Genomic DNA, 14723 nt, shown 5'->3' with positions numbered 1-14723 from the left:
ACCTGGGTGGCTCAGCTGGTTAAGCATTTGACTCTTGGCTTCAGCTCAGGTCATGATCTCAAGGTGGTAAGATTAAGCCCCGAGTCAGGCCCCTCACTCAATGAGGAGCCTGCTTGAGATTCTCTCCTTTGGTCCCTCCCCCTAATCAGCACTTGCTCACTCTCTCTAAATTAAATACAATCTTTAAAACACACACACACACTTCATGAGAGGTCTATAGATGAGTAAGAGAGAGAGATGGGGGAGAGAGATTGATATATAGAGCAATAATAATAATGAAATGAATGTGCAAATGAGAACAAAACTCATCTCTTTCATGATATGGGGGCACAGGGTGGGGAGTCATATCTCAACCTCCAGAGGGTAGAATTTACATGCCTAGAGACAAAAAATATTTTGCAACACTATGAGTCATCTACAGTTAGAGTTGGAAATACCTCTCCTGAAATAAGATAATGCTGGAAGGTGTACTGTGGATAATACATAGTTTTCTTTTGAGGCAGTAACTTTTCCTTACAGACCCTTAAATTGTTTCTAGGGTGTTTTTTGTTTGTTTTTGTTTTGTTTTAATTTGACAGAGAGAAGCACAGCTAGACAGGGAACACAAACAGGGGGACTGGGAGGGGGAGAAGAAGGCATCCCGACACGAGGCTCAATCCCAGGACCCAGGATCATGACCCAAGCTGAAGGCAGACGTTTAATGACTGAGCCACCCAGGCACCCCTCTGGTTTTCTATTATAAATAATGCTGCAGTAAATACTTTTACATACATTTGTGTATGTAAACACACACATTGATAAACATATTTATCAATTTGTTAGAATAAATTCTTATATGTGAAATCCCTTTTCTCAAATTACGGATGTATACCGTCAAAAAGCCTTCAATAAATGAAGCTGTGAGTGCCTATTTTCCCACACACAGTAAGACACTGGGTATTAAATTCTCTCACTTTTTAATCTTCAACTGTTCATTCTATTTCAGTAGTGACTAAAGATTCATTTTATTTATCAACCCAGAATTAAATTGTGGCATTTGACAAACAGAAAATTTGAAAAACATTGCCATGAGTAAAGTGACCTCTATTGAAGGCACTAAATGAATTTATCATAGAACCATATTCTTACGGAGACAATAAAAAGACATCTCATCCACTACCTTATCTCTTTGAGAAGAAAAATTGCATGTAAGCTTTCCATAAACATACACATACATACAAATAAATACACATGGGACATTCAAGAAGTAATCAAGAAGAAAGTAAAGGAGAGTAATATGAATGAATCTACATGAATACTAACTGTATAAATAAGAATGTCTTATGAGGTTTAAAATATACTTAAAGGATTAAAATACATGACAAAAATAGCATATAATTTGAGGAGCAAAAAAGTTAAAATGTTCTAAAGTGTTTGCATAACCAAAAATCTCAGAAGGAATATTCTAAGTGTTCTTGAAATACTATCTGTAATGAGTAAAATTGTGTCCTCAAAAGAGCTATGTTTAAACCCTACCACCTGGTACCTGTAAATGTGACCTTACTTGGAAATAGGGTTATACAAATGTAATCAAGTTGAGATGCGATCATAGTTAGGGTATGATCTAATCCAGTGACTAGTATCCTTATTAGAAGAGGGGGATTTGGACAGAGAAACACAGGAAGAATGCCATGTGATGATGGAGGCAGAGACAGGAGTGATGTGTCTGAGCTAAGAACCAAGTATTGCTGGCAACCATCAGAAGGTAGGGGAAAAGGCATGGGGAAGATTTCCCCATCAGAGCACCCAGAGGAACTAATCCAACTAATAGCTTGATATTGGACTTCTAAGCTATAGAATTGTGAGAGAATAAATTTCTGTTGTCAGTGTGTTGAACTTTATTATGACAGCATAGAAAAATAATACACTATCTGGCCAAAAACATCCGATATCCAGCTTAAATATCTCATATTTAATTCTCAGTAAAATTGAAATAACCAATTTTTATACACTTTAAAACTGAGTGAACTTATATTTTTCTGCAAGGAAATAATCCATTTTAAGTCTTTTCATAGATTTTCTTACAGGAAGTTTTATTTTAGTTCCTTTGTTTCAATCTCTCATTCATATACAGAAAGTGTACAAATTTCAAAGTGTGTGTGTATTACATCCTTTTAAGTCTATTCTAATCAGTAGTACTAAAGTCAGTCACCGTCTAAATTCTCCTAATTTTTTTCTCCTTAATATTGTTACCCCACTTCTTTCCTTCAAATATTCTTAATGTTTTTTAAGAAGTAGACTCCATAGTCTACAGGGAAGGTACTGGTCATAATTCAAATCAGGAAGAATCTGTATAATGAAGTTTCATTTATGTCAATATTATCTCCACTCTTGATCCCGAATAATTTCTTACCAGTCAGACTACTCAGATTTAGGGCAAAAGCATTGGGTTCACAGCACTGGTGACAGTCTTCCATAATCAATCATATACTTTAAAATAATGTCCTAGTTTGATCTGGCTAAATATACTGCTGACCTTCAGATCTACTATAGAAAAACCATTTGTTTAAGTAGGACTCTGTTAGTCAAGATGAGGGAATTAGCTGGAAATCAAGAACCTGACATCTTTACTTAATAAGATTCTGTTTTAGTCAGTTTGGACTGCTATAGCAAAATGCCCTAGACTGGGTGGCTGATAAAGAGCAGAACTTTATTTCTTACAGTTCCAGAGGTTGGGAATCACAAGATCCAGGTGTCAGCACATTGGTTGTCTGGTGAGGGCTGGCTTCTTGGTTCACAGACAGATGGCTCCTCATTTGTTTCTCATGTCCTACATTGGCAGAAGGAATGATGACGCTGTCTCAGGTCTCTATTTTTTTTTTTTTTTTAAGATTTCATTTATTCATTTGAGAGAGAGAGCATAAGTGCAGGGAGAGGGAACAGTAGACTCTCCCCTGAGCTGGGAACCCAACATGGGGCTCCATTCCAGGACCTGGAGATCATGACCTAAGCTGAAGGCAGACGCTTAACCATCTGAGCCATCAGGCACCCCTCAGGTCTATTATATAAGGGTTGCTAATCACATTCATGAGGGCTTCACCCTCCATATCCCAAAGGCCCCATTTCCTAATCTGTCACCTTGGGTTAGAATTTCAAAATGCATTTGGGGTCAGGGAGCACATTTAGTAAACAGCAATTACCAACAAATATGCAGGAACTTAGAAGCCCAGCCAATCAACACATCATTGATAAAATTTTAAAAGAATATTTGCAGAAAACCAGAAAAGAATGTAGAATATGAAAATTTATTTTATCTTCTCCTTTATTTATATGACATACTTTGTGCCACATAATGTTTAAGGTTTTCTATAAAAACATTTTAATCTCTTTGGGGCAGAAATAAAGAATATCATAAAACTTATCATGACACTATTCGAAAAAGTAAATTGACACTTAGATTTGGCATGCTTAGTCAGTTTATACTTCAATACTTAGAAAGAATGGTGTTAATCTCTTTTTTCTTGTCACTGCATGCTATATCAGGAACAGCCAAATTGCTTGTATAAAGTTCAAACTAAATATAAAATCATTTTGTTCAGAACATGCCTTTACTCAGTGGTTAGGTGGCATTTTCCAAATGAGCCCTCTAAACAGTACTTGGGAAATTTTCTCCAAAAGGTCATTTTCTATCACTTGAAAGGTCATTTTCTCTTGAATATTTTTCTATGTCATAACCATGATGGCATTATTCACCTGCTGTAGGGATTTTTGCCCTCTACATAAAAGAAATAGGACTTATTTATTTACGTCATCATCCACATCTGCTCATTGCTTAGGAGTGACTACTAATGCAGAATAATTTTGTATTGAAGGCATTAGGCATTAATTCTATTGGGCGCCTGGGTGATTCAGTCAGGTAAGCATCTGTCTTTGGCTCAGGTCAAGATCCCAGGGGGCTGGGATTGAGTCCTGCCTCAGGCTCCCTGCTCAAATGGGAAATTTGCTTCTCCCTCTCTCCCTCTGCTCCTCCCTCCCACTCATATTCTCTCTCTCTCTCTTTCTCTCTCTCAAATAAATAAATAAAATCTTTGGAAAATAGACCATTAAATTGCTATAAGAGCACTTTTGTAAGAGTACTTTTGATGCCGTAGAGGGAGCCTGCTTTCTGCCCAAGAGTCTTCCATTATAAACAAGAATAATAAAGGAATGATTGAGAGTATAAAGAGCACAAGAAACCAAAATGGCAGCAAGCATCTAAAGCAGTATTTCTCAACCTTGACTGCATATCAGAATCACCTGGAATGCTTTTAAAGATACCAATGCCTGTGTCCCACCTTTAGAAATTCTGGTTTAATTGATCAAGTGGTGGGGCCTGGGCAGTGGTAACTTTTAGCCGTACAGGTAATTCTAAAATGCAGTCAGATTCAAGACTCACTTTATGAATTAGAAAAAAAATGATTCTTAGTCTTCTGTTGATCACTGACATCTTTGAGAATTTGTTGAGAGCAGTGGTCCTCTCCTCCAAGATAGACGTAAAAACCAGGGGAGAGGTTATGGACACTCCCTCTTCAGACTTATCCACTGATTCATTTGAAAGAATTTGGCATATACCCAAGCCACCCATTAAGAATCTCTAGGGAAAAAATAAAATTGTAAGACATATTATAACTAGATCCAATTAGAGCTAGAACTCTCCATGATTTAACAGGGGAAGCATAATATGAAGAATTACTAAATTGATAAAATAGCTGTCAGATATTATGATACTCTGTATGACATAATATATGATAAAAAGTACTTAAGGAAGAACAAACATGGAAACAGGGTGCAGACCTCATTGGAGAAGGTTTAATAGAACCCACTGGATGGCAGAGCAGTTTTCTCATACACAAAATCAAATTGGATTAAAGACAAACATAAACCCTGAAATCAAAACTCCTAGCAGTGAACATGGTCAAAAAGCTCCTTGACACTGGTCTTGGTAACGATTTTTTGAGTGACACCAAAAGCATAGGCAATAAAAGTAAAAATAAACAAACCAAAAATCTCTGCAAAACAAAGGAAACAATCAACAAAATGAAAAGGCAATGTACAAAATGGGAGATAATATTTGTAAATCATATATCTAGTAAGCAATTAATATCTAAAATATATAAGGAACTCCAAAACTCAATAGCAAAAATAATAAAAATAAATAAGCCAATCTAAAGAATTGGCAAAAGATTGGAGAGACATTTCTCCAAAGAAAACAAACAAATGATGAACATGTACGTGAAAAGGTGCTTAACATTACTAATCCTCAGAGAAAAGCTAATCAAACACACTGATAACTCACCTCATACCCATTAGAATGGCTATTATTTTAAAAAATTACAAGTGTTGCTGAATATGGGATGAAAAGGAAATGCTGATATACTGTTAGTGGAAAAGCAAATTAATCAGTATAGACTTTATGGAAAACATACTGTGGTTCCTCAAAAATTTAAAACTAGAACTACCACATGATTCAATATCCCATTGCTGGGTATAGATCAGAAAGAAATTAAATCACTGGTTTTTTTTTAAAGATTTTATTTATTTATTTGACAGAGAGAAATCACAAGTAGATGGAGAGGCAGGCAGAGAGAGAGGGAAGCAGGCTCCCTGCCGAGCAAAGAGCCCGATGCGGGACTCGATCCCAGGACCCTGAGATCATGACCTGAGCCGAAGGCAGCAGCTTAACCCACTGAGCCACCTAGGCGCCCCTAAATCACTGTTTTGAAGAGATATCTGCACTCCTGTGTTCACTGCAGCACTATTCACAATAGTCAACAAACAAATGTCCATCAACAGATGAATAGATAAAGAAAATGTGGTATACACATAGAGAGAAATAATATTCAGCCTTAAAAAAGAAGGAAAGCCTGCAATTTGTGACACCATAGGTGGACTGGGAGAACATTATGCTATGTATTATTTCACTTATACATGGAATTTATAAGTGAGTAAACTCATAGAAGCAGAGAGTAAAATGGTGCTTACCAGGGGCTAGCAGAAGGGTGAAATGAGGAGATGCTGGTTGAAGGATACAAAGTTTCAATTATAAAAGATATATAAGTTCTGGAGATCAACTATGTAGCATGCCTCTGCCTATAGCTAACAATACTTCCCCATATATTCAAAATTTGCTAAGAAGGTAAATCTTATGTTAAGTGTCCTTATTTCACACACATACACATAATAGTAATACAGGGAGCAGGAGGAAGCTTTGAGTGGTGATGGATATATCCATGGCCTTCATGATGGTGATAGTTTAATGGAGGTATACATATTTCCAAATTAATTGAATATATTAAATATGTACCATTTTTTATATGTCAGTTATACCTCAAGAAATTGGTTTAAAATAAAAAATAAAAGAGACCTTAATCATTTGAGAGGACAGAAGAAAATCAAAGTGTAGCATCAACACAAGGAATACTAAGCAAAATTATGAAGCATATAAAAGGCTTTGTAGTTTCTCCCTTCTCCATTTTGATACTTCCCCTTACCCAGAAGCATTACCCTGCTTCATTACTGCATGAAATTTTCTACTGTATCATTTGAAGTATTCCTCTTGGCTTTTCTCCTTCTTTCTTTCCTTCTTCCCTCCCTCCCTTCATACCTTTCATTTTTCTTAAAGGTTTTTTTTTCTTTGTTGTTGTTGTTGTTGTTGTTGTTGTGTGTGTGTGTGTGTGTGTGCGTGTGTGTGTGTGTGTTTTGTGGGGGTTTTTTTGTTTTGGTTTGGTTTTTTGGGTTTTTTTTTTTTTTTTTGAGAGAGAGCAGGGACACAAGCAGTGGGGAAGCAGAGGGAGAAACAGACTACTTGCTGTGCAGAGAGGCTGACATGGGGCTCCACCCCAGGACTCTGAAATCAGGACCTGAACCAAAGGCAGAAGCTTAACAGACTGAGCTACCCAGGCACCCCTCCCTCCTTCCTTTTCTTCATTCCTTCCTTCTTTCTTCTTTCTCTTTCTCTCTCCTTGCTCCCTCTCTCTTCCTCCTCCTTTTTTCCATCCATCCATCCATCCATCCATCCATCCATCCATCCATCCTTCTTTCTGTCTTTCTCCTTTATTCCCAAATCCAATCCTATCCAGTCCACGTGCCAGACTGGCTATACTATTTTTATCCAGGTGTTAATAGCTAAAATTGTTATTTTCCTATTGGCGTAGGAATTTGAATGTAGTACATTGTCTTAATACAAAGAATGAGTATGATGGGCATTTCAGGCACTGTTAAATGAGGCACTTGGGGGCAAAAAACATACTCAGCAGTTTTCAAAATAAAGTCATTATCTGCTTTCTTAGGAGGATCCCTAACAGTGAGTTCTAAACCAGATTTAATGATGGGAAAAAAGCAATCCTCAAGTTCCACCTTCTATACTACTGTAAAATTTGCTTTTTCCCAAATGGTATTTCTTCATTCCCAAGAGTTGTCAAAGTAACTGTTTGGTTACTGTTTGGGGGATCTTGCATTAAATAAGAAATAACCTACAACCTTACAGAGCCACCTACACTGTAGCAATGTATGCCTGTGTTTAAAGCTAGGGATGAATAACTAGAAGATATCCAAGTTGTGCCTGTCAGGTAAGCTGAATGAAGTCATATGAGACTTGACTGGCAGTGGAAATGTTCTCAGAATGTTTTGCAGCAGTCCTTTTAAATGTAACACAGATATCACTATATACAGGTTGCTGTATATTATAAATCATAGAATCCAAACCAGCCATAAGAGAAATCCGAAAGAACTGCCATTATTTCACCCTGCAAATGACTATCTAAAATTATTCCAGATGAAGAAGCTTGTCCCTCTCTGTTATTGCTAAGAAAAATCACTAATTCATATTCTAATATAATCAGCACATGTAATTTTTATCATTTCTCTTTTCATTTTTGCACTTAAATATAACATGAATCAGAAGAATTCTTAGATGTTAATCCTGCAATCAGGCCCCTAATCTTGCATGTAGTTCTAGATGAACTAATGAATGTTGAGGAGATAGATAAATTCATTAATTAATTGAGTGATTGATTAATTAATTAAGCCACTATAGAAAACCGTACATAGATTACTCAAGAAATTAAAAATAGGATTACCATATGATCCATCAATTCTACTTCTGGGTATTTAGCCAAAGAAAATAAAAACACGAATTTGAAAAGATATATTCACCATCTACTGATGAATGAAGGGGTACACACACACACACACACACACACACAGGGGAATACTACTGAACCATTAAAAAAATGAAATCTTGCCATTTGCAAGGTCCAACATGGAAGGACCTTGAAGGTATTGTGCTAAGTGAAGTTAGTCAGACAGAGAGAGAAAAAACTATATGACTTCACTTATACAAACTTTCAGTTATAAAATAAATAAATCATGAGAATATAATATAGAGCATAGGGACTATAGTCAATAATACTGTATTATATATTTTAACACAGCTGAGAGAGTAAATCTTAAAAATTCTCATTACAACAACAAAAAATCTTGTTTATCTTCACATGGTGACAGATGGTAACTAGATTTATTGTGGTGATCATTTTGCAGAGTATACAAATATTGAATCATTATATTGTACACCTGAAATTAATATATTATATGTCAATTATAGCAGGTATGTCTCCTCCGTGATCCACATCTTTCTTTTATAATGGGCTTCAACCAACACATGACATTAGCCAGCTCAAGAAAATTTAAATATCATAAGACATGGAAGAGACACAAAATGAAGAGATTTGGGGACCTCAGAATGAATCTAAGGAGAACTGTCAATTTTTAACAGCTGCCTTGTAATAGTAATATAGAAGGCAGAAACAAACTTCTGTTTTGCTTATATCATTTTTTTTATGTCTCTGTAAGAACTCTTCAGCTTTTATCCTAACTGAAACATTGTTAATGCACTTTATGTCTAAAATAGTCTATAATATAAAAATAGAAATAGAATAGCACATGTGATATTCTATTGTTTCTCAATTTCTTGTAATTTTACGTACCAAATTTTAAAAATTCAAAATTTAAAAGACAACATATAAGATGATATGATGTATGTAATAAGTGCATCATTTCTGTATATAAAAATTACAAAATTGAAATTATTTATTAATAAGTTCCTAGGGTGAAAAAAATGTTAAACTCTTTCAGAGAAATGAAATAGTACTTTTTCTAAATTATGGGATGTTTCTCTCCCTTCATTAATCTGTCAGCGAATTGATAGGTATAATTACATGAATTAAACTGGATATACTGCTCTTTTTTTAAAGACAAATGCTAACAGAATTTTAAAATCTCTGTCTCCAGTAAGTAACATGTACCTTCATTGGACAATGTAATTCATTCCATTTTTTTTTATAAAAGGTAAAACCAAAAATACTCAGTAGCGTAGTATTTCTGTGTTGATCAAAAGAACAGTGCTGTAGTTATCTTGCTCTTCTGATATCACTTCCATTCCTATCTTTTGGAAACTTCCACTTTTCCACTGTTTGTGACTCTTGTCTGACAGTCAAAGCATCCCACCATCCATGCTGTAAACACGGGGAACTTCCTACGGCTGAGCCTAAACGCAGTGAGTTTTTGCCAATATGGGCAAATAACATAATTAGTAAAATTGATGTTTATGTGAAGAAATCGATATGGATACTGAAAGGGGTCCTTTTCTTTGAGAACAATAGTATTGGGCTTACTGTGTCCCCCAATATTCTCGATAGGAAAACAGACTCTCTTAAGCATTTCCAGCAGCAAGGGCCCTTATATGAGTTATCACAGGCTTACACCCTTGGCAAAGCTGGAGAATAAAGATCAGAGGGACCACTGCTAGAGTTCACAAAAATTAGAAGTATGAGATTTACAGAAAAGCTTTTCAGTCATTTCAGATGCTGGCAGCATGTGGGTGATTCTAACAGGATGCCTTCAAATTGATGGTAAAACCCTTCTCTGTAGACTCCCTTCCCACACACCTGCATACAGCTGGGAATAATGGCTTCTCTTTCTCTTAGAATCTTCAAACCTCCTCAAAATGTGCTACTCATTGTTAAACTATTACAGGAAACTCTGCTGATAAGGAGCTCAGGAGAATATAGTTCAGGTATCTCTATTATGATGTGAGGGAGGGTGTAGAAGGCAACAGGAATGATACTGTGCAGCAGGAAATCTGAAACAGACTTGTCCTGTACCCATTTTGCTTCTGCAGAGGAGACTGTCTCCAGGTAAAGGTCATTAGAGTTATAAGGGGCTGAGATGGAATTCTAATAGTATTTTAATCTCATGATTCAGCCTTCCCTTAGACGTTCCAGTTACATAACCCATTGGTTCCTTTATTGCTTTAAGTTTTTGTGTGTATGTTCAGTTTTTATCTATAAAAACCAAAAGGGTCCAGGGCCATCTGGACCAACAGCAGCTAGCTGTTGGCTTAGATCATGATCTCAGGGTCCTATAAAAAAGAAGCAAACAAATAAATAAACATAAACCCAGGAGGGTCCTGATTACTGCAAACAGAAACAAAACAGAGTGGGTGCCTGGGTGGCTCAATTGGTTAAGTTTAAGCGTCTGTCTTTGGCTCGGGTCATAATCCCAAGGTTCTTGGGATTGAGCCCCACATCAGGCTCCCTGCTTGGTGAAGAGCCTGCTTCTCCTTCTCCCTCTGTGGCTTCCCCCTGCTTGTGCTCGCTCTTTCTCTCAAATAAATAAAATCTTTTAAAAAGGAGGAGGAGGAGAAGAAGAAGAAAGAAAAGAAACAAAATGGAGTAGTGGACTATGAGCTTCATCATTAGGTTTTTCCTCTGATTATGGAAAGATAATGCTTCACAAATTGATGGCCACTCAGCTCAGGCTGCCAAAACAAAATACCAATCACTGGATGGCTTAAACAACAGAAATTTATTTTCTCTCAGCTCTAGAGGCTGGAAGTCTAAGATTAGGTTGATAGTAGATTGGTTTCTAGTACGGACTCCTTTCCTGACTTGTAGATAGGTGCCAACTCACTATTTGCTCACATAGCTACTCCTCAGTATGTGCTCATGGAGGGAGAGAGATACAATATAGTTATTAACCCCAAATGATAGACCCACTTTCATAACCTTATCTAACACTAATTACCTCCCAAAGGCCTATCTCCAAATACTATCACACATTGGGGGATAGGGTTTCAATATATGTATTTTGGGGGACACAATTCAGTCCATATCATTCCACCCCAGAATTCTCCAAAATTTATGGTTTTCTCAAGTGCAAAATACATTCATCCCAACAACTGCCAAAGTCTTAACTCATTCCAGTATCAATTCCTCTAGAGTCTCATTTAAATATAATCTAGATCAGTTATAAGTGACATTCAAAATACAGTTCATCCTCAAGTAAATTTCTTCCCCAACTATGAACTTGAGAAACCAGACAAATTAAAAAAAAAAATGTATTAATGAATCCAGACACAGACCTACAGCCTCCACTAAAATTAACTCAAAGTGGATCACAGGCCTAAAGGTAAAAGACGAAACTATGAACCTCCTAGAGATTACTTAGGAAAAATAGTAACCTCTAGTACAGCAATGACTTTTTAGATACAACAACAAAGTCACAATTCATGAAAGAAATAATTGATAAGTTTGGCTTTGTTAAAATAATTTTAAAAATCCTGCTCTGCAAGTGATGCTCTCAAGAGAATGAAATGTGCACATATTTGCAAAAGACATGTCTGATTAAAGACTGTAATCCAAAATATGCAAAGACCTCAAAGCTCAACAAATAAGAAAATTAAAAACCTGATTTAAAAATGGTCAAGAGACCTGATCAGACACCTCACCAAAGAAGATATACAGATGGGGTGTAAGCATATGAAAAGATTCTCTACTTCATATGCCATTAGGAAATTGAAAATTAAAACAGTAGTGAGTTATTACAGTATACCTATTAGAATGGCCAAAATCTGTAATTTCACCAAAAGCAGAAAGAGGTGTGGAGTGACAGGAATTCTCATAGCTGATGAGTATGCAAGGTGGTACAGCCCCTTTGGAAGACAGTTTATTGGTTTCTTACAAATGATTTGAAAACTATGTCCACACAAAAACATGGACACAGATGTTTATAGTAACTTTACTATTCATAAATGCCAAAATTTGGAACAATAAAGATGCCCTTCAGTAGATGAATGGATAAACAAAGTAGTACATCCAGTCAGTACAATATTATTCAATGATAAAAGCAAATGACTATCAAACCATGAAAAGATATGGAAGAAGTTTACATGCATATTACTAAGTGGAAGAAACAAATCTGAAAAGACTTCATGATTCTGACTATAGAACATCCTGATAAGGTAAACCCATGGAGACAGTAAAAAGATCAGTGATTGCCAGGGATTAGGGGAGAGGGAGCAATGAATAGGCAGAGCACAGAGGATATTTAGGGCAGTGAAAATACTTTGTATGATACTATAATGGTGGTTATATGTTAATGTACATTTCTCAAAACCCAGAGAACTTAACAACATCATAAAGGAACCCAATATAAACAGCAGAGTTTGGGTGACAATAATCTGTCAATGTAGGTTCATCAGTTATAACAAATGTACCACTGTAGTGAGAGATGCTGATAGTGGGGAAGGCTATGCATTTGTGGGAGGAGGGGACTTATAGGGACTTTGTATATTTTCTGTTCAGTTTTGCTGTGAACCTAAAATTGTTCTGGAAAATGAAATCTCTACCTTGGGTTAGAGAATTCTTAAGTATGAAATCTGGAAAACCATGATTCAACAATTACATTCCTAAGAATCTACCCAAGAAAGTGAAACTATATGTCCACATGAAGACTCGCATACAAATGTTTATATATAGCATCCTTCAAAGATGCCAAAAATTGGAAACAACTCAAGTGTTCACTAATAAGTTACTGGATAAACTGTATCTGGTTATCCATATAATGGAATACTATTCCACAATAAAAATGAATGATGTACTGATAAAGTAAAAGAAGTTGGATGGAACATCACATACTATATGATTCCATTCATATAAAATGTCCAGAAAAGACATATCCAGAGAAACATAAACTATAACAAAAAATTAGTGGTTGCTTAGGGTTGGTGTTGGGAAGGGAAACTGACTGTCAACAGGTAAGAGGAATATTTTGGAGATCCTGAACATATTTTAAAATAATTTTGATGGTTTCCCAACTCTATAAATGTATTTAAACTCTGAACTGCATGCATGAAATGTGTGAATTTTATGGTATGTAAATTATAACTCAATAAAACAAAAAATGACATTTTTTAAGCAATTTGCAACCTGATTCTAAAATTTATAATGAAATTCAAAAGACCTAGATTAGGCAAAACAACCTAGCAAAAGAAAAACAAAGCCTGAGGGCTAATACTACCTGATTTTAAGACAAAATAAAACTACAGTAATCAATATAGGATGGTATTTGCATCAAGACAAAGATATAGATGAATGGAATTGAATATAGAGGCCAGAAATACATTCATATGTATATAGAAAAATTATTTTTGATAATAAATAAAGGCAATTTAGTAGACAAAGGATAGTCTTTCAACAAATTATACTGAAATAACTGAATATCCTTATGCAAAAAGTGGATTTTGATTGGGACGCCTGGGTGGCTCAGTGGGTTAAGCCTCTGCCTTCTGCTCAGGTCATGATCTCAGGGTTCTGGGATCAAGCCCCACATTGGACTCTCTGCTCAGCAGGGAGCCTGCTTCCTCCTCTCTCTCTCTCTCTGCCTACTTGTGATCTCTCTCTGTCAAATAAATAAATATAATCTTAAAAAAATGATCAATACCTTGCACCAGATCCTCAAATTAACTAAAAATTGATCCTAGACCTAAGTATAAAACCTAAAACTACAAGCCATAGGGAAAATCTTTGTTACCTTGGGTTAGAGAATTCTTAAGTATGATATCAAAAACAAAAATTTTCTTTAAAGGAAAAATAATAAACTGGACTTCCATTAAAAACAAACAAACTAACTAACAAACAACTTCTGTTCTTTTAAAGATACTGGTAGGAGAATGAAAGGTGAGCTACATACTAGTAAGATCTTCAAAGCATAGATCTGATAAAGGACTTGTATCCAAAGTACTTAAAGAACAGTTGAAACCAAACAATGACAGCAATGGACAACAAACACAACACTAAACTAAAAGACTGAATAAAAATTTGGATAGAGACATCATCAGAAATATATTTTGCATTTCAAATAAGTACATAAAAAGATGCTCACCATCATTAGTAATTAAAGAAAAAAATTAAAGCTATAATAAGATAGCAATGCAAACCTATTAGCAATGGCTAAGTTTTAAACACTGACTGTATCAAGTGTGGTGAGAATGTGGAGAAAATAAAACTCCCTTGCACAACTGGCAGACATACAAAATGATATAAACACCCAGAAAAGCAGTCTGGCAGGTTAAACTGCTAAGCAAGCACCTAATGTATTATCCTGCCATTTAACTCCTAAGTACTCTCTCCAAAAGGAAGATCTGTATATACAGTGACTTGTGCACAAGTCATATCAATTTTATTTGAAATAGTCAAAAGCTAGAAACAACAAAAATATCCATCAACTGGTGAATAAACAAATATGACATATTCATACAATGGAATCCAACTTAGCAATCGTAAGAAATGAACTACTGATAGAATTAACAACATTAATGACTAAAAATAATTATGCTAAAAAAGCCAGATTAAAAAGAATACACACAA

Source organism: Mustela lutreola, chromosome 3 (assembly GCF_030435805.1).
Source record: "Mustela lutreola isolate mMusLut2 chromosome 3, mMusLut2.pri, whole genome shotgun sequence".
In the NCBI taxonomy this organism is placed as follows: domain Eukaryota; kingdom Metazoa; phylum Chordata; class Mammalia; order Carnivora; family Mustelidae; genus Mustela; species Mustela lutreola.
Note: the sequence above shows the minus strand (reverse complement) of the source record.